Here is a 24,967-nt window from a genome sequence, read left to right on the forward strand (position 1 = left end):
GCTAGTACTAATAAGCAGAACTTTTCGTTCTGCATGTCAGCAAGCCACAACGTGGCTAGTGGAATTACTTGTGAAGGGTGGTGAATGATAGGAATAGAAGAAGGTGCAGAGAAGAGAAATTACATCTTCCTATCCCTTTCAGCCCAGGTACACATCTCCTCTTCCCTTGGCTAAACATCTGCTTGGCTTTATCAATAAAGAAAACATGTCTGTAGGAGGGTACTTGATGTGTCGGGATCTATCCCCTTATGCTCCATTGCTTGAGCCTTTGCTAGTCTCAGCCAGTGGAGTTTAGAGGTAGTTAAAAGGAGGAACTCAAGTTTTTACCTCCCAATTGGCTGAGCCCCTGGTAGACACATACTACCTGATAACCTGACAGAGATGTGGGAACTAGCTAATTTGTCATCTTTGTCTCTTATTCCTGCACACTGATTATGTGGAGGGTTGGTGTATAAAGCATACACCACCAAAACTTGAAGTCAAATTATTTTGCTATTGTTTTAACCTGCCATCCATTGAGCTCTGGTGCCCTGATGGGGGCTCCTTCCTTTCTCTTGCATCGTTGAAAAGAAACTTGACCATCTTGGGGGCAGCTCCTGCATTTTTCAACTTAATTAGCTGCACTACATCACCTAGTGTGTATAGTCACTGCTTTCCTGTGAACTGGCTTGTATCCCAAGAGAACCATTAGCTCCCATTCCCTGTCCAGCTAGTCTGTAGACTACAGTCAGCTCATATATCAGCAGTAATTCACCGCATGATGACTAGCATAATGAAATACCTTTTACTCTCTCACTGTCTTTTTCCCAGGCTTGATGTGGCCAGAGTATTTAGATTATTTAAGATTGCCCGTAATGATAAATGAGCCTATTGCTTGTGGGTCTAGACTTTTTCTCCTCCAAATTCTCCAATAAAATGGGGATTTCACCAGCTTTGTGAAGAGGAAATCCAAGATTGTATTAAGACAAAGAAGCAAATATAATATGCAAATTCCTTTATTACTAGTTGCATCGGAAGCAATAGAAGATGATGATAAACAATAAGATGACACAGTTGTGGGTATTAGAGGCAACAACCTAATCTCTTAGTACAGGTGACACCAGCACAGATTAAGGATGAATGAAAACCCAGCCAAAGACATCCTCCTTTGAACAGCAGAAGTAACCAGCTGATGGAGTCCATCAATGAAGTTGAATGTGAAGAATAAATGAAATGGTGACACTACACCAGGAAGATGTTGAGGAAAATAACTTGAACAAGCCGGAGGTCACAGGGCAAGTAGAGGTAATTTACGCTTAACCTGCAAAGTAAAAGAAACATATTAAGAAGTGTCAAAATCAATAAATACAAAGCAAAAATAGTAATAAAAAAAAGATCAGCTTTTCAAGATACTTAAGAGGGTTTGTGGGATATTATGCTCAACCTTATCAGAAGTTCAGAATTTGGAAATGGTGTACTAGGTGTAAGAACCTTTGCTTCTGGTGGCTATTCTTGCCCCAAATTCAAGCTCCTCCAAGTTATGCCCCCTTCATGGGGAATAACAACACTGGCCCTGCAATACCGAGTTCTTAACAGTTCTGTTTTCCCTGATTCTTTGGAAAAATGTGCTAACATTTTCCACCAACTTGTTGCAGAAGAAAACGTCAGCTAATGTGTCCATTAGGGCAAAATTGGGTTGGGGTTTTGAGTGGGTCCGGTCAAGATAGAGACAATAGGGATGATCGTTGTCTGCTTCATGGTGTACTCTTTGTGAGTGGGGGAGGTTAAATGGTAGATAAACCGTCAAGCACTGAAAGTACACAACAAGAAATTAATATTGACAAAGTCAATAGGTTGACTTTTGAATATTGGATGCAAGTAAAGGCAAATAACATACTGGTACCATGATTACATTCAGCATGAAAACAAGCAAACAAACCAACATACATATATGCATCCATTTATGTGAATTACAATATACATACAGGACAATAATCGTACAAGCTTGTGGACTGGAGGGTACAAGATGATGTGCATAGAGGAGCATCGAGGCACTGTGGGGTTTACAGTATGGATATTTTCAGCCAGTCTTGGGTCGCTTGACAACTGATATTTTGCATATTGGGATTTCTAAACCCATAATTGTAAAAGTCCAAAACTACTAGTCCCAAGGTTCTATGGAATAAAAAGTTAGAACTAATTGAAGGTCTCACACATTACATGAAATACTTGTCAACAATGTACTTGGATGAAAGATTGAAAAAACACTGTTTATTGTTATGATGTTGGTAATTTGGCATGTTTGTGTTTTCCTGTTCTTTTCATTTTGGTGTCCCATTAAAGACAAAAAAACAAATGTGAAGTAATATTTATTTCACATATTTGCATTAACTGCCATTGTCAGTGTTTTAATATTAAAACTGAAGCACAGGGTCCGTGCCAAAAATGGTGTAATAGGATGTGCAAAAGATAACAGAAACAAGGGACTTTGTTACCCCTAGACAAATCACTGCCTGAACCAAATAATGTCTGTGAAGACACCATTTCTTTATATTATTAGCAAGAGTAAATGGGAAAAAGGTATCAATGCAGTCTGTGGGCTCTGGGGTCAAGACAGTGTCCAGAATCTGGAAAGGCTGGCAACTGGAAGGGGAGCAATGTATGCCCCCCTACGCAGTGGGAAGGGGCTGGCATGTGCTAGTGCCCTCATCACGTGCTCTGAAGCTCCGATTTCAATTTCTGCCTGGTAAAATAGGGCCAAGTGTTCCCATACCAATTATTCTTGGGTTTTGGAACACTGGGACACATAATCGGGTGGAGTGATATCGCAAGGCAACACTGCTGCTCCGGGCGTTTCAACGCAGCCGCGGTCAGAAAAGGGAAGCCGGCGGTTTCCCGCCGGTTTCCCGCTGCCCCAGGGAATCCTCCACGGCGGCGCTGCAAGCAGTGCCGCCATGGGGATTCCGACCCCCTTACCGCCATCCTGTTCCTGCCGGTTTTCACTGCCAGGAACAGGATGGTGGTAACGGGTGTCGTGAGGCCCCTGGGAGCCCCTGCAGTGCCCATGCCAATGGCATGGGCACTGCAGGGGCCCCCTAACAGGGCCCCACATTGATTTTCAGTGTCTGCCTAGCAGACACTGAAAATCGCGACGGGTGCCACTGCACCCGTCGCACACCAGCAACTCCGCCAGCTCCATTCGGAGCCGGCTTCATCGTTGCTGGTGCTTTCCCGCTGGGCTGGCGGGCGGCCTTTTGGCGGTCGCCCGCCAGCCCAGCGGGAAAGTCAGAATGACCGCCGCGGTCTTTTGACCGTGGTACGGTCTTCTGGCGGTTCCCGCTTGGCGGGCGGCGACCGCCGCCCGCCAATGTAAGAATGACCCCCAAAATGTCCTCACCAGAAACCTTTAAAAATATATCAGCCTTCCCTCTAGAAATCTGGCAGAGTTGAGGCCTCCGCTTCCTCAGCTGCTTGGCAACAAAGAGCTCTTAAGGCATGAGCAGAGTGGGCAGGGCTGCCACCTTCCAAGGGGCCCCTCAGCCTCACCTCTATTTCTTTATGAAGCCTCTTTCCTCTTTCCCTACCTCTAAATCTGTCCCCCTTTGTGAAGGTCATCTTATGGCCTCTAGGCCAAAACAATACATATGTCATTTTTTAAAATAAATACTTTTTATTAGTTACAACTTGTTAGCGGAATGAACAGAAATCATTTTTATCCTTATACGGATAAGGCACATTTCAACTGTTCTTGAGTGACCTTTTCTGTACGTTTGGCATTACTCAGGCTTGCATGCTTTAGCAGACAATAGGTACTAAAAATTTAAGTTTTTCTGACAGGGGATGCCAAATATGCCTTGCCCAGGGTCCCAAAAATCCTTAAGACGACCCTGCTTGGAAGCCGGCCCGGAATATTCTAAAAGGCTTAAAGATAAATTCATCAGCCCACATGTGCCTCTATCTTTCTGTCCTTAATCCTTGCCATATACATAAGCCTGCCTGTGCTACCTGATTGCATGTATAATACTCCGGACTAAGGCCCTCATTATAACCCTTGCGGTCGGTGACCGCCAGGGCTATAGTGGCATTAGAACCGCCAACAGGTTGGCGGTACTAGTCACCTTATTTTGACTTTGACCGTGGCAGTTCCGCCGGGGTAACACCGCCGGGACCGGCATGTGCATGGGCAGTGCAGAGGGCCCCAGGCATAACCCCATCGCGCATTTCACTGCCCGAATTTTGGGCAGTGAAATGCGCGACGGCTGCTACTGCACCCCTTTGCACTTCAGCATTGCCGCCAGCTCTATTACGAGCCGGCAGCAATGTTGATGTGACTTTTCCGCTGGCCCAGCAGAAAAGTCGAAATAGGGAGCCAGACATACCACCAGCAATGGTGGTATTCTGGCACCCGCAGCCTCGGCGGTCTTTAGGAAAGACTGCTGAGGTTGTAATGAGGGCCTAAATGTGTCCATGTATGTAGGTTCTCAGTGTGTTTGTTAATCTGTTGTCTAGGGTGATTACTTGCCTGATGGTCTGACTGCCTGTAAGTCTATGTAAGATAGAATATGTTTTGAGGTTTGTGTGTAGCGGTGTCTGTAAATTTTGTATTATAAATAAAGTTTGCAAAAATACTGCCCATTACAGTCGACAAAAGAAAACGTTCACTCGCTTAGACAATATTATTGTAGGGGATTCTTGGGACTCAATATTTATGTCTGACGATATTTCTGACCATAAAATTCTGATACAAGATTTTAGTTGGCATGGGTGCATGGGTGTGTGCAGGGGTGTTGCTATGTGTTTGAAATGACATTTTATCTATTTGTGATAAAGATGTGATCTTGGTTAAAGTGTGCTCAATGTATTTTTCTATGTGCACACTCTACACAAATGCACAACTATCGACTTTGTCAATTATTGTATTTCTAAAAGGCTTTGACATACGAATGCAGCAACCAGCATTCCTGAAGCCAATCCCATAAGGCCTAATATGAGAGTTGAGGAATGGTCAATAACTGGGCACAAAGTTCTGAAAAGAAATGCCTGAAGATCAGGAGAAGTCTGGTAGATCAAAGCTGTTAGGTTCACATTCTTTTGTGTGCTACTGGTGCTGAAATGGCCACTGTTCTGAGCAGTGTTCCCTAATCGTGGTCTCTTGCATTCCACCACCATCCTTTTTTTTTAGAACTTAAACCTAAATCTAAAAGTCAACAAGACAGACCTTCAGGAGCGGCTCGCGGCACGGTGAAGGGGCAGGGCGCGGGGAGAATTAAAATAAAATTAAGACTTAAAAAAAAAAAAACACCTCCTCCGCCATGCACCACTCCTCTGACCCTCGTCGACTGCAGGCACAGGCTCCCAGCCTGCCCTGCTGCCAATCCTAACGCTTCTCAAAGTAGTGTCAGGATTGGCTGGGAGTGCCCTCCAGGGCGCAGCTGGAAGTGTCCAACCAGGGCGCTCCCGTGCAGACTCTCTCCAGCCCAGCAACACAGAGAGCCTACAGCGCATGTGTGATTGGCCAGTCCCCTCACTGTTTGTCACACCTGTGGCCCCGCCCTTTTACCAAACAACAATAATGAACACAGTGTATTATTGTTGTTTGGTAAAGGTTTTGCAGCTGTCGATGCTGGCGGAGGAATGATGCTCCTCCCCCCTCATGGAGGAGCCACCCCTGCAGACCTCCAGTGTTGTACCTTTTCTCGGGGCCTCATTAACGGCCAGTATCCTGAACTCTGTGCTTCACCTTTAGTCCACATTTTAATGTTCTGGATCTGAACTCTGTTATCCTCCTGACCCTGGCTGATGAAGGCACTAAAAATGCATGTTAACTACCAGTAAGTTGATTCAGTCATTAGCTGCGATATTTTTCGAGAGTTTTCGCTGGTCACAAGTTTACCCCAAAAATGGTGGTTGCTGCAGCAATTAGAGTGTGACGTAATGTAATGAGACACATACCTTCATAAACTTGCCTACAAATTCGAGAGCATCCGTATGGGCAGCACATTTCGTTTTCTTTGCAATTATTACACCTTATATCGCAGGTGGTTACTTCATCTGGAGGTGCGTCATTAGGTGGGCACGTTCCTGCACAAAAGAGAATAAATGTGTCACAGTGCAACCTGAAATTTATAGCAAGTCTTTCTCCTACCCTGGGCTCCTACTGGTTCTGACCCCTTGGAATCTACTTTCGTTTTGTGGCTCCTGTGGCCACTTGTCTTCTGTGACTTTTTGTGCTGAAGTGCCTGTCCAGTGGTGCCTTAGAATCTCTCCCCGCCCTGTGATTCTCACTGAACACTGCTGTGATCCCCAAGACTACTCCTTGGTTATATGGCTCCTCAAGCTTCATTGCTATTAGTTGGAGCATCCTTGGATATCCTGTCCTTCTGTGACTCCTGAATGCCCTGCGAGTCCTGAGCGCCACTCCTTCTGCAGAAGCATTTCTAGACCTTTCCTGTAAGTCTCAATGCTCTTTCACCATGAGTGTCCAGGGCATTTCTCCTGTGTGTTATCACTCGCACAGGCCTCATCTGTGAGTCCCAAATCTTTTCTGTCCTTGACATTCATGGGAACAATACTGTACTTTGACAGTTCAGCTCTAGTCCATGTTTTATGTCTCTTAAGCCTATTTTTCGAAATTGCTATTACTTGTGGTCCTCTATATTCCTATGCCTTCTCAGATCAAATGACTCCTAAAGCACTCTCACCGTGGCTCGGACCACGGGTCCTCCTCTGCCCTGTACCTTGGGCCTGTGACATATTAGTCACGTCCCTGTTCTGTGTTTCTACAGGGTACTTTCAGTCATGTGACTCTCGGTAGACTTGGCCTCAAGAGTCTTATTGGATATTCTGCGTTTTATGGCTCTTTAGACTCCTTCAAGTCACATGACTCTTCCTCGACTACATTTCTAATTTATGACATTTCAAAACCAAGAGATAAAAGACAGCACTGACAATTTATCACAATTACCTAAATAGCTGTGTCTGATTTGCCGGGGATGAACAAAAGCTACATATTCATTAAAGGAATGGAAATTATTTAAATTACCAGAGGATTTCTTGAAAATCTGGCATGACTTCTAACAGAATCTCCCACTGAAAGACAGCGTTCAGTGTTGCACTTCTAAAGTGGGATTTGGAAACGGCTGTTCAAATGTGTGTCCCTCGCTTCAGTAGCCCATTAACCCAGGAAGGTGGACGTAATTCGCCCTCGAAATAGGAGCATATTATGAGGCTGCACTTGGGCATGTAAATATGAAGAGGCCTATCTGTGTTTAAGGTAAAAGCTACAAAGCCACTAATTAGCACATTGACGACCTCATTAGAAATTACTTCACATGACCTTCGGCTGGTGACATCTTAGGAAATCACAATACATGCCATGGGACTCGGATCAGCCAAAATGGGTATCGCCCACCAAAATACTGTGGTACAGAATATTGAGGACAGAATATCGAAGGATAAAAGATCAACAGGTAAGTGTATACAGGGAAGTATAGATTTAGTATTCCAAACTCCACATCTGTGTACTTTGAAGATATATATCACCAAAATGCAACTATGTGGTGTTAGGTATGGAAAATCTATATTTTATTTTCGACGTTTTGCCTCAATATTTTTCTCATCGATTTTCTGGTGTCAATATTCAGGGTGCATAAAAACAAAGAAGCTGATTCTGCAGGAACTACACCAGCCCATGGAGGCAGTGGTCGGGAACAAGTCACCAAGCCGACGCAGTACCATACACCAAATTCTGAGTTTGTGGGTACCTGTGTGTCGGTGCTGCAGTCATAGCGGTGACATGCTTCAGCTCTAATAGGAGACTGAAGCCAATGCCAGCCATGCTGCGCTACTGCCAGCCAGTCGGGTACACTGTGTTCCCAGGAAGTGACACAGTGCGTGCACCAAACCAGCCAGCATTGGGGGGGGGGGCATTCAGTGAGCTGCATCTCACATTTGTGGAGGGCATAATCGCCCTAGGGCCATTGTTGTGGCCCTTTCCCTGCCTTTCTGCCAACCTTCACCCAGCAGGACCCTCGAAGGAAGAGGGCCGGCAGAAAGGCAGGTCCTGATCAGCCTGGTGGCTGATGTTGCAGGTCCGCCTCCATTGACCACCTCTGCTGCCGCGGCTGCAGTACCAGTAATGTCGGCAGTGGACCTGAGGCGGTGTCACCGCAAAGTCCTGATCAGGTGGTTGGACCACCAAAGAGGTGGTGGTCTGACTGCCAAAAAATTGATGGCAGAAAAGTGCCCGCCATAGCCAGAATCAGCCCCATAATGTCTGCAGCTACTGACCCAGATGACATCATCCTAAATAAATTACATATACGAATATCTTTTGTGCTCTTTGGCCTCATTTAACTTCCCTTACACATCCCTGCATCTGCAGGAGAAGAATCACAGGCCTGTGCAGTATCAGCCAGTAACTGCGGCAGCAGCTGTGAAGAATGCATTTTAGACCATGAACCTTCTTTCAGAGGCTTTTTGGTTTCAGCTGTAAACAGGTTCTCCCCCAGGGGCAGCTCCTTCGTAATGCCAGTGGAGCATTGCCCCCCTGGCTAAGCCAGCAGCTGAAAAAATAAAACGATATTTCGCTATTGTTTTATTTTTTTCAGCTACTGGCTCAGCTGAACCAGTATCAGAAGGTAGGGGTGGGGGTGGGTCAGGGGGAGGGGAGGTGGGTGGAATCTGTGTACTTAAGTGCGCATGGGTGTTTCAAACAGTTTGACACATGTGCACTTAGGTTTTTCCACCAGGCTGTGTTACACTGGGTTGGAGAAACTGCACAGACTCCCACACAGTCTCTGAGTGGCAGAACAAGCCACTCAGACCAATACTGGCACTGAGCAGTTCCAGGATTTCATGGGGAGCCTGTGCTGGTGTCCCAGGTACTTCTGGGACACCAAAGAGAGGAGAAGCAACATGACGGGCGGCAGTGGCGACAAGGTACGTTTAAAAAAAAAGTATTATCCCCCTCCCACCATCTGCCCCTCCCCTTGGGATTTGCAGTAGCCGCTGCTGTTCTCTCTGCACTTTCTCCAAAAACAGTGTTTAACTTTATTTTTTGTTTTATGGCACCTACTACTCTGAGCTATTTAAGATAAGCATCTCAATAATAATGAAACAGAGAGGACATGACACATTGGTATCCATGAATGGAACAGGAAGATGTGAAAGCCATGAACAACAAAACGCAATTAACAATCATTAAAAGATACATTGAACACGTTTTTTAGACTGCAATATGGCCAAATGTAGTATGACAAAATGGAAATACAATGATTAAAGATGATTCCGGTACTCAGCTTTTCTGTACATTTTCCAAGCATAAAGTTAAGGATCCTGGCTGAAAAGGCTTACTTAGTGCTGATCGCATAAAGTATGAACAGGGGTAAATGGTGTTTGGAGAAACCACTGTCTCAACTTGTGATCTGTTAGAAATGGGGTCTTTGGTTGGCAGTCAGGTTACCCCCTGTCCAAGCAAGGACCCTCACTCTAGTCAGGGTGAGCACACACAATCTAAATTATCCTGTGCCCACCCTGTGATAGCTTGGCGCTGAGCAGTCAGGCTTAACTTAGAAGGCAATGTGTAAAGTATTTGTGCAATAATCACGCAATAACACAGTAGAACACCACAAAAATACACCACACCGTGTTTAGAAAAATATATAGGGCCTCATTCTGAATTTGGCGGGCGGCGGGCGCTGCCCGCCAAGCGGAAACCGCCATTTAGCTGCTCCGCGGTCAAAAGACCGCGGAGGCCATTCTGGCTTTCCCGCTGGGCCGGCGCACACCCGCCAAAGAAGCGCCCGCCGTCCCAGCTGGAAAGGCCCTGCAACATTGAAGCCGGCTCCGAATGGAGCTGGCGGTGTTGCAGGGGTGCGACGGGTGCAGTTGCCATGCAGACAGTGAAAATCATGGTGGGGCCCAGTGGCGTGGGCAGTGCAGGGGCCCCCAGGGGCCCCACGACACCCGTTCCCGCCATCCTGTTCCTGGCGGTAAAAACTGCCAGGAACAGGATGGCGGGAAGGGGGTCGGAATCCCCATGGCAGCGCTGCTTGCAGCGCCGCCATGGAGGATTCTCCCAGCCGGGGGAAATCCGGCGGGAAACCGCCGGACCCGGCTGGGCGACCGCACAGCCAGCCTGTTGGCGGTGCTTCCGGCAACCTCGGTTGGAATGAGGTCCATAATATTTATATAGTGAAATGCAGGTAAAAAACGATTAAGATGCAATAAGTATATGTTGAGATGTCACTGTACAAATGATGTAAAGTGTCTTTAGTCTCTTAAGAGCAATAAATGCCTCTTGCAAGCACAAAGTACCTGGCTTGCGTTCAAAATTTCTGCAAAGAACTGCAGAGGAGGAGATGCGTGGAAAACAGGGAGGTGTGTGTCGATTTCCCGGGCTGCACACAGTGATGCATCATTTATTTTTCACGCAGAGAAGGCTTTGCGTCGATTTCCAGCGCTCGGTCTTGGATCCTCTTCGGGTTGCGAGGTTTTCGGACGCCCTGGGGATGATGCATTGAATTCCGGCACTGACAGGACGAAGTCACAGGGGCTGCGTCGATCAGGTGGGTGTTGCGTGGAAATTTCTACTGCACGGCAGGTGCTGCGTCGATTCCTCTCTGGAAGTCGGGCTACGTCATTCGCTCTCGGCTGTGCATCGATCCAGTGGGTTTCCTGGAACTATGCTGGTGCTGAGTCGATCTTCTCATTGCGCAGTCGGGCTGTGTCATTCTGGTTCGGCGTGTGGTGAATTTTTCACCACGATGCAGGCTGTGCGTCGGTTCTGGCAGGCTGTGTGTCAATTTTCACTGCACAAGGAGTTCCTTCTTGCAGGAATGAAGTCTTTTTTTCACTGCGATGCAGGCTGTGCGTCGTTTCTGGCAGGCTGTGTGTCGATTTTCACTGCACAAGGAGTTCTTCTTGCAGGAATGAAGTCTTTTTGGTCCTGAGACTTCAGGGAACAGGACGCAAGCTCTATCCAAGCCCTTGGAGAGCACTTCTCAGCACAGCCAGAGAGCAGCAAGGCAGCAGGGCAACAGCAAGGCAGCAGTCCTTCACAGAAAGCAGTCAGGTGAGACCTTTGGGCAACCAGGCAGTTCTTCTTGGCAGGCTGCAGATTCTGGTTCAGGTTCTCTTCTCCAGGAAGTGTCTGAGTCGGTAGGGGCAGAGGCCCTGTTTAAATACCCAAATGTGCCTTTGAAGTGGGGGAGACTTCAAAGAGTGGCTTAGAAGTGCACAAGGTCCCCTTTCAGTTCAGTCCTGTCTGCCAGGGTCCCAGTAGGGGGTGTGACAGTCCTTTGTGTGAGGGCAGGCTACTGTCCTTCGACATGTAAGTGTCAGGCCCTCCACCCTCCAAGCCCAGGCACACCCATTCGAAATGCAGATGTATGCAAGTGAGGCTGAGCATCCTGTGTTTGGGGTTTGACTGAGAGAATGCCCAAGGGAGCTGTCAATGAACCTAGCCAGACGTGGATTGTAAGGCACAGAAGGCTGTAAGTGAAGAGAGATGTTCACTTTCTAAAAGTGGCATTTCTAAAATAATACTATTAAATCCAACTTCACCAGTCAGCAGGATTTTGTATTACCATTCTGGCCACACTAAAAATTACCTTCATACTCCTTTTAGATCAGCAGCTACCACACAAACAGTATATGAGGGTAGCCCTAATGTTAGGCTATGAAAGCAGCAGGCCTCACAGTGGTGCAAATCGAATTTAGGACTTTTACACCATCAGGACATGTAAAATACACAGGTACATGTTCTGTCTTTTGTCTACACAGCACCCTGCCCTATGTGTTACCTAGGGCCAACTTTAGGGGTGACTTATATGTAGAAAAAGGGGAGTTTGTAAGCTTGGCAAGTATTTTTAAATGCCAAGTCGAATTGGCAGTGAAACTGCACACACAAGCCTTGCAATGACAGGCCTGAGACAGGGTTAAATGGCTACTTAAGTGGGTGGCACAATCAGTGCTGCAGGCCCACTAGTAGCATTTAATCAACAGGCCCTGGGCACATATAGTGCACTTTACTAGGGACTTATAAGTAAATTAAATAATCCAATTGGGTATGATCCAGTGTCATCATGTTTAAAGGGAGAGAGCATATGCACTTTAGCACTGGTTAGCAGTGGTGAAGGGTGCAGAATCTTAAAACCAGCAAAAACAGTATCCGAAAAGTGGAGGGAGGCAGGCAAAATGTTATGGGTGACCACCCTAAGGCTGTCAGGTCTAACATGATCCTATCCTCAGTCTCTGGTCACTTCGAATGTAGCTAGTAACTTAACCAAATGTATTTTCTCTGAATTTTGCCTTCACACAAGGCAAAGGCACTCTGCAGAAAGCCTTGCAAGTTCCAGGAGGAAAATGTATGCAACTGTGTACCTATTTTTCATTTACTCTTTATGCATTCTGATTATGAGGTATTAGCAAACATAAACACACCACTGTGGTAATTATGAGCCAGGGATGCTGTAAAGAAATGTGTTTCAAAATTTCTCTCCGTCATTTAATGGATTAGGGCAATCAATAAATTGCTTGTGAAATATGTGCATTTATGCAAGTTAAGTTGGCCTAATTAATGAGTATGTAACATGTGCTGACAGGAATTAAGAGTCTGATTTAAAGTTACGCACAAGAAGGATTCTGCGACTGGCAGTTGGGATGGTAATCCTGCAATCATTTGAAACAAAGCTGCAATGTTGTAGCATAATCAGGGCCCCCGGAACTAGGCATTATGCAAGTCTGCATATTTGTGGGTTTCTGCACTTGCCACATAAACCACCAACTGCGGCATAATTTGCAGATGTGAACCAAATAAATATTTATAGTTCGAACAGACCAAATGTTACACGTGAAACGCGCGTACGTGGTGCTGCACAGTGGCAGATCCTTTGCAAAGGGTAACTGGACACCTTTTAGTTTCTTATTGCAGCATCCAGGCGTTATTAATTAGTGTAGGTGGTACTAATACACTGAAAGCGCTGCACAGACAGCATTAATGTGTGCTAAAATGTCAAGATAGAGAAATAACACAGCCACTGAATGTATTATTAAGTTATATAATTTACCTTTTCTTCCTACGTACTTTAGACAGCTTTATCACTCAATTTGGTTCTATATTGGCACATAATCCTAGTGACCCTTAATATAATACAAAAAAGGTATGAACAATTTAAATCTTCTAAACAATAGGTCATTAATACAGAGAATCAACAAAGTGTTGCAAACAATCAGGAGTAAAAGGTAAGGAGACTAAGAAATCCTTCACATGAACACAAGGCAGCTTGCGAGGTTTATTCTGTCATCTCCCGAATACAGTGTGCGGCTGTTCTGTAGCTCGCAAACAATTGGTACCATGAGCTAGATCTGTGTAGCCCTACCTTGACAGGACATGGAGGTCACCCCCAAGTAGAGAACAAGCAGCACAGGGAGGAGGAAGAAGGTGGCACTGCGAGGCTTCATAGTGATCTCAGCTTCTGTATGGATCTCAGGTAAGTCCCAAGTGAAGCTGGGAATCGCCCTATATATTGGGCTGGAGAATGGTTTGGCAGGCTGGTTTAGCAACCAAGTGATGCAATTCTTTCAAATCTGAATGTAACAACTGTGGGCACTCCTTTGGTTAGCCAAGACAAGGAAATGTCCTGATCCAGAACATTCTGAAATGTGTTGGGAAATTGTGATTCTTTCATTCAACTCATTTACGCAAATCATATTTTTTGTTCATCTTCCATGTATGCTTGCCAATTCGAAAAACAATTGCACTTGTTCATTTCCCAGTTGTGTGTGCCACCCAAGAGACTTCACTTCCATGCTCCTCCTACCAAAATTAAAGATGAGGCGGGTGCACTATGTAGAGACATCCTTCCCAATAATTCTCTACTTAATCTGCAATAAATCCCCTATAACTGCACCCCTAGACATCTCAGCCCACTTATACTACAAATGAAAACCCAGGTATACTCTGAGGTTCAGAAGTGCTTGAGTGATTAATGATGCATCTGACTCTCGATTCAGGCCAGATCATGTTGTTCCCGTTCATCGTGGTTCCACCTCTTGCACAACAATAGGGATCTGAGTGTGCTGTACATTTCTTTACACCACACTTGCACAATCCATTGGCGCCCAGTCCGATCTGTTGTTTGTTTCAATACGGAGGGGGGCAGATCTAAAGCAGCCCTAGCAAAATGACTTAATGTTGGACTCAAAGTGCAGGGAATGAGCCTAGCTGGAAACCCAACTTTCTCCTGAGAGGTTTGTGAGTTTCTCATCCTATGGAAACCGAGGCAACATGCGTTTCTCAATATAAGTTTTCAAATACAATTTCTAAAAGCAATAGGTTTTACAAAGAGTTCAGAAGAGAAAATAATAAAATATTCCAAAGTTTCAGCATACCACATTGCCCAAAAAGAATAATGGCCTGATTTAGATCTCGGAAGAGGGATTACTTTGTCTCAACGGTAACTGATATCCCATCCACCAAAATCTAAATACCATTGTTTTCTATGGTATTTAAGATTTCGACGAATGGGATAGCCATCACCATTGTGATGGAGTAACCCCTATGCCGAGGTCTTAATCAGGTTCAAAAGGTATCCCTACACTCCCCTTTATGTTTTCTTGTTTTTAACTTCAGGGCAGGGGACTAAGGGCAAGATGTATCAAGCGTTTTTGCATTCGCAAACAGTGCGAATGGCCGTTTGTGAATGCAAAAATGCCTTTCAATATGTATGAAAGGTATTCGCTTTGCAATTTTAAGGAATCGCTAAAATAGCGATTCCTTAAAATTGCGACCTCATTTAGAGAATCACAAATTGCAGTTCTCTAAATAAGAAATCACAAATAAGGAATCCTTATTTGGGATTTCTTAAGCACAATTGGTGGTAACCATGTACAAATTTAAAAAATGCATTAAAAATGCATTTTTAAAATTGACAGGTAATGCTGACATGCCCCTTTGGCATGTGTGCACCTTATATGTCCTAAAATTATTTTTGTGGGTGCAGCAGAGGGGGCCTTAGGCCCCCAGCACCCTGGGGTTTGCATTTCCCAAATTGCGAATTCCAGTTAGGAATTCGCAATTTGGGAAATGCAAAAAATTCTCAATTATGGGCAGCCCATAGGTGCGAGTGGGGTCAGAATCGCTATTTGCGATTCGGTAATATCATTAGCGATTTTTAAGAAATCGCTATTACTGAATTGCAAATATGATACCATACCATTTTGCGACCCTGAAATAGCGATTAGAGAATCGCAAAAGGGATTCTTGATACATCTGGCCCATAGTCCTCAAGTCTGGTAATGGCTACTTGCAACATATTCCTGATGTTGCTGGCAGCCAATGAGAGCAATTGCTTCTGGGGGAGTCTGACTCCCATGGAAGCGAGATGGCCCAGGGGAAAAAAGGCTCCCTGGGCCAATCAGAGTGCTCTAATTTTAAATTGCATTCCTGCCGAATTCTCGCAATCCACTGAGGACCCAACTGTCCAAATATGTAATATGTTTGTTAGAAATGCAGTCTTTGGTTGACAGTCAGGTTACCCCCTGTTCAAGCAAGGACCCTCACTCTAGTCAGGGTAAAAGAGAATCACCCTCAGCTAACCCCTGCTTACCCCCTTGGTAGCTTGGCAAAGCAGTAGGCTTAACCTCAGAGTGTTAGGTGTAAATTATTTGTACCAACACATACATTAGCTTAATGAAAACACTACAAAATGACTCAACACCGGTTTAGAAAAATAGGAAATATTTATCTAAACAAAACAAGACCAAAACGACAAAAATCCGACATACACAAGTCAAGTTATGAATTTTTAGAGATTAAACTCAAAAATAGCGCTTAGAAACAAAAATGCTTCGATGAGATGTTAACACGGCGTCGTGACGGAGTCGTTCCCAACAAGCCGACACCAGCGGCGCCGGACACGGAGTCGTGTAGACCCCCAAGTACAGTACCTTTGGTGAAGAATGAGAACAAGCCGATGCGCGAAGTTGGAGATCGCGGCGTCTGTGCGAAACGTTAAATCCGTGCACTTCGAGCGGCGTCGGTCCCGACATGCTGCAGTGACTTCCACGGAGTCACGGACTTCAGCGGGGCTGCAGCGGCGTCGGGCCTGCGAAGAGCGTCGCGTTCCAGCAAAGGTCACGGCATCGGGTGCAGGCGGCGTTACCGGATTCAGCAGCGGCGTCGGTCCGGAGTCGTCCGAAGTCGATTTCCTTGGATTTCCACCAGCTTTCCTTTCAAGGGCCCAGGGACTGGATAGGGCACCACTTGTCAGAGCAGGAGTCTCTCCAGAGACTCCAGGTGCTGGCAGAGATAAGTCTTTGCTGTCCCTGAGACTTCAAACAACAGGAGGCAAGCTCTAACTCAAGCCCTTGGAGATTTCTTCACAAGATGGAAGGCACACAAAGTCCAGTCTTTGCCCTCTTACTCTGGCAGAAGCAGCACTGCAGGAAAGCTCCACAAAGCACAGTCACTGGCAGGGCAGCACTTCTTCCTCAACAATCAGCTCTTCTCCATGCAGAGGTTCCTCTTGGTTCCAGAAGTGTTTCTAAAGTCTGTAGATTTGGGTGCCCTTCTTATACCCATTTTTAGTCTTAGAAGTCACCTTTCTTCAAAGGGGACTCACACCTACTTGTGAAATCCTGCCTTGCCCAGGCAAGGCCTCTGACACACACCAGGGGGTTGGAGTCTGCATTGTCAGAGGCAGGCACAGTCCTTTCAGATGAGAGTGACCACTCCACCCCTCCCTTCTAGCAGAGATGGCTAATCAGGAAATGCAGGTTACACCCCAGCTCCCTTTGTGTCACTGTCTAGTGCGAGGTGAAAAACAACCCAACTGTCAAACTGACCCAGACAGGGAATCCACAAACACGGCAGAGTCACAGAATGGTTTAACCCCTTCGCTGCCAGGCCTTTTCCCCCTCCTGTGCCGAGCCTTTTTTTGGCTATTTGGAGCAGTTCGCGCTTAGGCCCTCATAACTTTTTGTTCACATAAGCTACCCATGCCAAATTTGCGTCCTTTTTTTCCAACATCCTAGGGATTCTAGAGGTACCCAGACTTTGTGGGTTCCCCAGAAGGAGGCCAAGAAATTAGCCAAACAACAGTGAAAATTTCATTTTTTTAAAAACATTTGGAAAAATGGGCTGCAGAAGAAGGCTTGTGGTTTTTTCCCTGAAAAGGGCATCAACAAAGGGTTTGCGGTGATAAAATCACCAGCTTCCCAGCTTTCAGGAACAGGCAGACTTGAATCAGAAAACCCAATTTTTCAACCCAATTTTGGCATTTTACTGGGACATACCCCATTTTTACGATTTTTTGTGCTTTCAGCCTCCTTCCAGTCAGTGACAGAAATGGGCATGAAACCAACGCTGGATCCCATAAACCGCAACATTTCTGAAAAGTAGACAAAATTCTGAATTCAGCAAGGGGTAATTTGTGTAGATCCTACAAGGGTTTCCTACAGAAAATAGCAACTGAAAAAGAAAAATATTGAAATTGAGGTGAAAAAAACATCAATTTTTCTCTAAGTTTTACTCTGTAACTTTTTACTGCAATGTCAGATTTTCGAAAGCAATATACCGTTACGTCTGCTGGACTCTTCTGGTTGCGGGGATATATAGGGCTTGTAGGTTCATCAAGAACTCTAGGTACCCAGAGCCAATAAATGACCTGCACCCTGCAGTGGGTTTTCATTCTATGCCGGGTATGCAGCAATTCATTTGCTGAAATATAAAGAGTAAAAAATAGCTATCAAGAAAACCTTTGTATTTCCAAAATGGGCACAAGATAAGGTGTTGAGAAGCAGTGGTTATTTGCACATCTCTGAATTCCGGGGTGCCCATACTAGCATGTGAATTACAGGGCATTTCTCAAATAGACGTCTTTTTTACACACTGTCTTACATTTGGAAGGGAAAAATGTAGAGAAAGACAAGGGGCAATAACACTTGTTTTGCTATTCTATGTTCCCCCAAGTCTCCCGATAAAAATGATACCTCACTTGTGTGGGTAGGCCCAGCGCCCGCGACAGGAAACGCCCCAAAGCGCAACGTGGACACATCACAGAAAACAGACCTGTTTTTAGCAAAGTGCCTACCTGTAGATTTTGGCCTCTAGCTCAGCCGCCACCTAGGGAAACCTACCAAACCTGTGCATTTCTGAAAACTAGAGACCTAGGGGAATCCAAGGAGGGGTGACTGGCGGGGCTCGGACCAGGTTCTGTTACCCAGAATCCTTTGCAAAGCTCAAAAATTGGCTAAAAAAACACATGTTCCTCACATTTCTGTGGCAGAAAGTTCTGGAATCCGAGAGGAGCCACAAATTTCCTTCCACCCAGCGTTCCCCCACGTCTCCCGATAAAAATGATACCTCACTTGTGTGGGTAGGCCTAGCGCCCGCGACAGGAAACACCCCAAAGCGCAATGTGGACACATCACAGAAAACAGACCTGTTTTTAGCAAAGTGCCTACCTGTAGATTTTGGCCTCTAGCTCAGCCGCCACCTAGGGAAACCTACCAAACCTGTGCATTTCTGAAAACTAGAGACCTAGGGGAATCCAAGATGGGGTGATTTGTGTGGCTCGGACCAGGTTCTGTTACCCAGAATCCTTTGCAAACCTCAAAATTTGGCTAAAAAAACACATGTTCCTCACATTTCTGTGGCAGAAAGTTCTGGAATCTAAGAGGAGCCACAAATTTCCTTCCACCCAGCGTTCCCCCACGTCTCCCGATAAAAATGATACCTCACTTGTGTGGGTAGGCCTAGCGCCCGCGACAGGAAACACCCCAAAGCGCAATGTGGACACATCACAGAAAACAGACCTGTTTTTAGCAAAGTGCCTACCTGTAGATTTTGGCCTCTAGCTCAGCCGCCACCTAGGGAAACCTACCAAACCTGTGCATTTCTGAAAACTAGAGACCTAGGGGAATCCAAGATGGGGTGATTTGTGTGGCTCGGACCAGGTTCTGTTACCCAGAATCCTTTGCAAAGCTCAAAAATTGGCTAAAAAAACACATGTTCCCTCATTTCTGTGGCAGAAAGTGCTGGAATCTGAGAGGAGCCACAAATGTCCTTCCACCCAGCGTTCCCCCACGTCTCCCGATAAAAATGATACCTCACTTGTGTGGGTAGGCCTAGCGCCCGCGACAGGAAACACCCCAAAGCGCAATGTGGACACATCACAGAAAACAGACCTGTTTTTAGCAAAGTGCCTACCTGTAGATTTTGGCCTCTAGCTCAGCCGCCACCTAGGGAAACCTACCAAACCTGTGCATTTCTGAAAACTAGAGACCTAGGGGAATCCAAGATGGGGTGATTTGTGTGGCTCGGACCAGGTTCTGTTACCCAGAATCCTTTGCAAAGCTCAAAAATTGGCTAAAAAAACACATGTTCCTCACATTTCTGTGGCAGAAAGTGCTGGAATCTGAGAGGAGCCACAAATGTCCTTCCACCCAGCGTTCCCCCACGTCTCCCGATAAAAATGATACCTCACTTGTGTGGGTAGGCCTAGCGCCCGCGACAGGAAACGCCCCAAAGCGCAACGTGGACACATCACAGAAAACAGACCTGTTTTTAGCAAAGTGCCTACCTGTAGATTTTGGCCTCTAGCTCAGCCGCCACCTAGGGAAACCTACCAAACCTGTGCATTTCTGAAAACTAGAGACCTAGGGGAATCCAAGGAGGGGTGACTGGCGGGGCTCGGACCAGGTTCTGTTACCCAGAATCCTTTGCAAAGCTCAAAAATTGGCTAAAAAAACACATGTTCCTCACATTTCTGTGGCAGAAAGTTCTGGAATCTGGGAGGAGCCACAAATTTCCTTCCACCCAGTGTTCCCCCAAGTCTCCCGATAAAAATGATACCTCACTTGCGTGGGTAGGCCTAGCGCCCGCGACAGGAAACGCCCCAAAGCGCAACGTGGACACCACCAAAATTTTGGAAGAAAACAGAGGTGTTTTTTGTGAAGTGACTACCTGTAGATTTTGGCCTCTAGCTCAGCCGGCACCTAGGGAAACCTACCAAACCTGTACATTTCTGAAAACTAGAGACCTAGGGGAATCCAAGGAGGGGTGACTGGCGGGGCTCGGACCAGGTTCTGTTACCCAGAATCCTTTGCAAAGCTCAAAAATTGGCTAAAAAAACACATGTTCCTCACATTTCTGTGGCAGAAAGTGCTGGAATCTGAGAGGAGCCACAAATGTCCTTCCACCCAGCGTTCCCCCATGTCTCCCGATAAAAATGATACCTCACTTGTGTGGGTAGGCCTAGCGCCCGCGACAGGAAACGCCCCAAAGCGCAACGTGGACACATCACAGAAAACAGACCTGTTTTTAGCAAAGTGCCTACCTGTAGATTTTGGCCTCTAGCTCAGCCGCCACCTAGGGAAACCTACCAAACCTGTGCATTTCTGAAAACTAGAGACCTAGGGGAATCCAAGGAGGGGTGACTGGCGGGGCTCGGACCAGGTTCTGTTACCCAGAATCCTTTGCAAAGCTCAAAAATTGGCTAAAAAAACACATGTTCCTCACATTTCTGTGGCAGAAAGTTCTGGAATCTGGGAGGAGCCACAAATTTCCTTCCACCCAGCATTTCCCCAAGTCTCCCGATAAAAATGATACCTCACTTGCGTGGGTAGGCCTAGCTCCCGCGACAGGAAACGCCCCAAAGCGCAACGTGGACACCACCAAAATTTTGGAAGAAAACAGAGGTGTTTTTTGCGAAGTGACTACCTGTAGATTTTGGCCTCTAGCTCAGCCGGCACCTAGGGAAACCTACCAAACCTGTACATTTCTGAAAACTAGAGACCTAGGGGAATCCAAGGAGGGGTGACTGGCGGGGCTCGGACCAGGTTCTGTTACCCAGAATCCTTTGCAAAGCTCAAAAATTGGCTAAAAAAACACATGTTCCTCACATTTCTGTGGCAGAAAGTTCTGGAATCCGAGAGGAGCCACAAATTTCCTTCCACCCAGCGTTCCCCCACGTCTCCCGATAAAAATGATACCTCACTTGTGTGGGTAGGCCTAGCGCCCGCGACAGGAAACGCCCCAAAGCGCAACGTGGACACATCACAGAAAACAGACCTGTTTTTAGCAAAGTGCCTACCTGTAGATTTTGGCCTCTAGCTCAGCCGCCACCTAGGGAAACCTACCAAACCTGTGCATTTCTGAAAACTAGAGACCTAGGGGAATCCAAGGAGGGGTGACTGGCGGGGCTCGGACCAGGTTCTGTTACCCAGAATCCTTTGCAAAGCTCAAAAATTGGCTAAAAAAACACATGTTCCTCACATTTCTGTGGCAGAAAGTTCTGGAATCTGAAACCAAGTTGGTGGCATGCTTCATCATCGGGGTCCCACCTGAGGCACCTAGCGTGTCATAGGTGTGCTGCGACGCCTGATTACAGCGGAGCAGGTTTGGTCATTTTTACCACACATACTGGTTGGATTTGGCACGAGGGTGAGTGATGGTTCAGTGGATCAAATTTTACTAACAAGAGCTTTCACAAAAATGAAAAGCACTGTTAGTAACTGAAAGGCAAAAAACTGAACCAATGACTCACAGCTCGTGAGCTGTAAAGCCGCGACAAGGCACCAACCGCTTTACAGTCCATTCACACAACTTTCATACATGACACACACAAGGCCATTCACACCGCCAGCCACGGGCCCAGCACATTACAACACTCACATCGACAGACAGCGCCACTCAAGGGCCCATCACTTACATACGCCCACATGCCTGATACAACAATCACACCAGCTGATGGGAGTGTGTGGACTGGTGTTTGGCTGGCAGTGTGTTGCAGTAGCCAACATCAAGTCAATATGTACAGTCTCAGCCAAGCCCCACTCCACACACAATGGCATCATATATATTTTTTTGTTTTTAAACAGAGGAACCCCTAACTAAGTAGAAAGAATTACAAAACAACAAACACAAAAGCTCTAACTAACAACATGACAGAAATGCTAACCATGAAACTAAACATATGAAAATACAAAACAGACATGAGTTTACACTCATGGTTGTTCCCAGAAATTCTTCTGGGTGTGGTAATTCTTAAAACAAGCACCGACACACAGCCCAGGCTTTGAAGGACAATCTGGGCAGTACATTCGAGACTCCCTCCGGATACCTCTTCGAAAACACACTCTACATTTCTTAGCTGGAAAGTCTTTTTTGGGTGTGGGAGGAATGTGCTCAGCAAAGTGGCGATCTTTCAATCTAGCCACATCCTCCACCACTGCTTCTCTAGGAACTCTGGCCTGTTCCACCACAATAAGGCTCTCTATCACTGACTCCTGAAATTTCACAAATGTCATCTTTGAGTCTGGAGACCTATCCCTAAACACAATAAAAGCATTGAAGGTTGCTAAGTGGAAGAGGTGAAGTGCTAACTTCTTATACCAAACATAAGACTTACGAATAGCAGTATAAGGTTCCAACCTCTGGTCAACTCTATCTACACCTCCCATGTGCTTATTATAATCTAAAATGCACACAGGTTTGCGCACTTCAGCAACCTGGCCCCAAACAGTCACAGGGGAAGTACTCTCATCATGGATGGTACTTAGCATGTAGACATCCCTCTTGTCTGAAAATTTCAAAGCTAGCAGCTCCTCGTTCCGCAAGGCACAGCACTGTCCCCTCTCAAGTTTTTTACAGACAAGCTCCCTTGGATAGCCTTTCCGGTTAGAACGGATTGTGCCACAAGCAACTGTGTCCACTCTAAACAATTCCTTGAACAACTGCACACCAGTGTAGAAGTTATCTACATACAAATGGTGACCTTTGTTGAACAGTCGTCTACCAAGATCCCACACTATTTTCTCAGTAACTCCAAAAGTGGGAGGACAACCAGGGGGGTCAATATTGGAATCCCTACCAGTGTACACACGGAAACTATACACATATCCTGTCCTACTTTCAGACAGCATATACAATTTAATTCCATATCGTGCCCTTTTGCTAGGAATGTACTGCCTAAAAACCAAACGACCCTTGAAGAGGACCAAAGACTCGTCCACACTTATCTCTTTGCCTGGAACATAGACCTCCGAAAACCGATCTACAAAATGATCAAGGACAGGCCTAATCTTAAAAAGACGGTCAGAATCTGGGTGATCTCGTGGCAAGGCTAATGCATTGTCAACAAAATGCAGCATCCTAAGAAGAAGCAAATACCGATTACGACTCATGGTAGCTGGAAATATAGCTGTTGCCATCAAGGGACTAGTAGACCAATAAGAAGCCAGTGACGGCTTCCTTATCAACCCCATCAAAAAAGTCAAACCCAAAAACTTTTTTAGCTCCTCCAAATTTGTGGGAATCCACTGGGCAACTCTAGAGTGTGGCCTAAGTCTAGCAGCGTTGTCCCTCAAATGCTGCTCCGCATACAAATTAGTCTGCTCAACAATCTCTTCCAAAAACACATCATCCATGAATAACTCAAAGAAATTGATAGGCATAAAGTTCTCTGTATTGGCGTTACACCCCGGGAGACCAGTAAAGGCAGGCAACTCTGGCTGCTCCATGTTTGGGGCAACCCAGACATCAGGTCTTCTAACGGGAAACCTTTCAGCCCCAGGTTGCTGCACTATTGGCACATCAATGTCCTCCTCTAAAACAGAACCTTCATCTGCACTGAGTGTGGCTTCATCATCAGAAGATTCCCCTCCAACAGAAACATCACTGCCAGAATCTCTGACTTCCTCCTCTGCCTCAGATGCAGAGTCCGTCTCATAGTCATGATCAGACTGTGACTCAAAAAGCATACCAACCACCTGCTGAGCGGTCATCCTGCGGCTAGCCATGATCTCTCCTGCTAAAATTAACTGGACAAATTCACCACCAACAACCAGCACTGTGTAAGACAAGTAACAAAGTGTAGCTTTGTTAGTAAGAGTTACAAACTCAAAAACTATACCGCTCACTTGCCTGAAAAAGCTTGATTCACCAGCAACTACACAGCAATCACCAATGATATCCCACTAAAAAGAAAGAAAGAAAGGCAAATTAGAAATAAGACAAAACAAATATCATTGTGCACAAACCTAAGGACAATTTCACACACAATCTTGCATTTAGTACACCCCCTACAAACATGTCATTCATGCATGGCAACAATACTCCTTTGGAGTAAATTGTTTTTACTTACCTAAAACATGCAACTGTGCAAACTGCAGGTCAACCACCGCCAAAACCGCAAGGAGCCACAGCAAATAAAGCAAAAGCTTTGAACTAGAACAAAAAGGAGGAAAACATTTTTTATCACAAATGCAAAGACTTCTTCAGTTGACAAACACCCCACCATCAAACATTTTAGAAATTGGTGCCTAAGTGGATTCTGCCATAGGGGCAGATGGGCCTACTAAAAAAATAGGCCTGTCTGCCCCAAGGAAGCCAAAAAATACCTTTAGTACTGTGTCCCCATGGAGAGCGACCCTTGCCAAAGGGGACAGCCCTCAAACAAAAAAAAACACACACAACACTATCCCTGGTGCCTAAGTGGCTTCTGCCCCCTTGGGGGCAGGTGGGCCTAAGAAAATAGGCCCATCTGCCCCCAGGGGGTGTAGAAATGGCCAACAGGTCAATGCCCCCCTTGGGGGGGCGCCCCGTGACCAAGGGGACGCCCCCCCCACAAAAATAAACAAATAAAAAAAAAATCCCTGGCGTTCTAGTGGTTTCTGCCCCCCTTGGGGGCAGATCAGCCTAAAAATAATAGGCTGATCTGTCTCCAAGGGGTGCAGAAATGGCCTGGGTACATGTGCCCCCAAAGTGGGGGGCGACCCTTGCCCAAGCCACCCCCCATCCACTAACACACACACACACACACACACACTATCCCTGGTGTCTACGTGGCTTCTGCCCCCCTTGGGGGCAGGTGGTTCTAGAAAAATAGGCCCATCTGCCCCCAGGGGGGGCAGAAATGGCCAACAGGTCAATGCCCCCCTTGGGGGGGCGCCCGTTCCCAAGGGGACGCCCCCACACAAAAAT

The 24,967-nt window shown here is 46.1% G+C and overlaps 1 long non-coding RNA gene across 1 annotated transcript; it reads right to left on the bottom strand.

Annotated features, from left to right (window-relative positions):
• Window positions 1-979: 979 nt before the first annotated feature.
• LOC138247219 (uncharacterized) lies at window positions 980-13,481 on the bottom strand. The gene is made up of 3 exons (XR_011194371.1): window positions 13,362-13,481; window positions 5,932-6,060; window positions 980-1,300 (listed from the first exon to the last, which is right to left on the bottom strand). It is a non-coding gene; the product is annotated as an uncharacterized lncRNA (long non-coding RNA).
• Window positions 13,482-24,967: the final 11,486 nt, after the last annotated feature.

This window comes from Pleurodeles waltl, chromosome 7, assembly GCF_031143425.1.
Source record: "Pleurodeles waltl isolate 20211129_DDA chromosome 7, aPleWal1.hap1.20221129, whole genome shotgun sequence".
Taxonomy (NCBI): Eukaryota; Metazoa; Chordata; class Amphibia; order Caudata; family Salamandridae; genus Pleurodeles; species Pleurodeles waltl.